Below are 2,508 nucleotides of genomic sequence, written 5' to 3'. Positions count from 1 at the left end.
TTAGTGTTTCTTTTTAACCACATTTAGAATTAACACTGAAGGCAGGCACAGAGTTTGGGACGTGGAGCGCAGAGTTTGGGACGTGGTGCTCAGGTGGCACGGTGCTGTTTGGCCTCACTGGTGTGTTCCAGCGGCTGCTTTTCTTATATTCTTAGTCATCTTCCCTTTGATACAGAGACAGTGCCTGACTGTGTCATAGGGCAAAGGTTTTCAAAAATGAACGTTCACAGCTGATTCCCCTTTCTCTAAAAGCAGTCTACGGCAGAATCCCCAAATGTGAAATGGATGAAAGAAATCTCCTGTTCAAACAGATACTGGAGGTCGTGCCTGTGCCCTCTGCCTCTCCGTCTCCCTCTGCACCCGCTTCTGCAGCAAGAGGAAAATCTGGGACCGGGGCATCCTGTCTGCCCACTAGGTGGCCTGGGTCCTGGACCAGGCTGGAGAAGCTGGTAGCTCAGGATTGAACCTCACTCTCCACCTTGGGCACCAGGCTTCCAACTCAGGCTAATGGGTCCAAACCTGCCCAAACCTTCCTACACCCTTCATGACTTGGTACAAAGCTTTCTCTCTGAGGCTGTGAACAGAGGCAGTACTCTGGGCACCAATTAACTCTCTGTTCTCCCCAATTCCTTTATTATAAATGTCTGGGCTCTGTTCAAGTTTATGCCCTTTTTAAGATCACTAAGAATAAAATATTGTGTTTTGAACACAATTAGATTTTAAAAACCCAGGGATTGTTGAATCATGCTGTGGTTTATCTCTTTATTAAGTAATTATACCAATTAAAGGAAGTGATGTTTTCATGGGAAATGTTGTACACTTGGCAGACCCTGTTAATTTAAAATAAAAAGGAGCAAGTAAAAATAATTTATGGAGCTCTCTTGGGTAAAAGAATGAAACAATACAATAATTGGATTCTGATTCATGGGACGGATTGTGCACAATTTTCTGAGATGCTACATTTAGAGCAAAGTTACAAGGAATTCTAATGAAGGCTTGATGGAATGTTAGTACGCCTCTTTCCCACCGCTGAGATTACACCATGAAACCCAATTTCATATCAGGGCTCTTTTAGCCAATTTTTAAACTTAATTTAGGATATCAACTCTGCATCTTTCATATCCAGAATCTCCATCAATTTTCTGAAAACACGTTCCCATTATGCTCATGTTCAGGGATACACATTATTATCCAAGTCTCATAATTACTATTTAGCAACAGATTAAGAACTGATTTGTTCTTAAATGGTCCATTTTTGTGTGGGGTAGTAAAGGCATCCTGGGCTTGTTTTGTGAGAGGGGAAAAAAGGAAGTATTGCTGCTCCACTGAGCATCAGTGTTGTAGAAGCAAAGTTCTACCCTGAGTTCAAAAATTCAAGCAAAACAAAATGCTGTTTCTAAGTATGAGGGTATACCCCGAGCGAACGGGCGGGTCTGTCAGAGCACAGGAAGGAAATCACGCACGGTCGAACGCTGGGACCCAAGTGTGAGCAGCGGAAGTCAGTCGGTGTTCCTGTCCACATCCTGCCTGAGAACTTCATCAGAAGGAATAAGAAAGAATGAACACCACAGTTACATAAAGAGAAAGCATTCTATTCTTAAACTCCATGGTAATTCATGAAAATACACTTAAAAGTCATGCCAGTGGGGTGATAAGGGGATTCCTGCTCACATCCCTGCTTCCCAGTCCCACCTGCCTTCTGAGGTAGTGACACTTAATTGTACACAATCCGTCCCATGAATCAGAACCCATTTATTTTATATTGGTTTCATTCTTTTACCCAAGAGAGCTCCATAGGCTATTTTTACTTTTCTTCCCAGTGTTTTTATTTAAATGGTTAAAAGATGGTATTGTCAGGTGGGCCTGTGGCTCAAAGGAGTAGGGCACCAGCCCCATATACCGGAGGTGGTGGGTTCAAACTCGGTACCGGCCAAAAAGAAAAAAAAAGATGGCATTGTCCTGTGACTTGGCTACTTTTCCACCTAACAATATATCTTGGAAATCTTCAGCTGTCATTGTATGTTGCTTTACCTTATTTTTAAAACAATTGTGTAATTTGCCACAGAATAAATGTAATATTTTTACTTAAGTTATTAATGGACATTTAGGTTGTTCTCAATTTTTTGCTATTATATCTATTCCTGCAACAAGTTATTTTATACCTGTATCTTTACACGTATATGGGAATTTGGGGGTGGGGGAAGACAGATACCTACATGTGGAATTGCTGGATCAAGCGATACATTCATTTATGTTTTGGTATATATTCCCAACTTTATCTCTGAAAACACTTTGCCAGTATGATCAGTATGTGAAATGCTGGCCAGTCTGGTGGGTGTCTTGGTTGCATTTCTTTGGAAAATGAGGTTGAAAATCTTCTTACGTGTTTATTGTTCTTTTCTATTTCTTATTTTCTGGTTCACCTTCGTCATAGTTTTTGGCCATTTTTGTATAAGTTGTCGATTATAGTCTTAGGCATTTGCAGGAGTGCTTTATCACGTTTGGAAT

Source organism: Otolemur garnettii, unplaced genomic scaffold (assembly GCF_000181295.1).
Source record: "Otolemur garnettii isolate 467f Iridium unplaced genomic scaffold, OtoGar3 scaffold00010, whole genome shotgun sequence".
Lineage (NCBI taxonomy): Eukaryota > Metazoa > Chordata > Mammalia > Primates > Galagidae > Otolemur > Otolemur garnettii.
Note: the sequence above shows the minus strand (reverse complement) of the source record.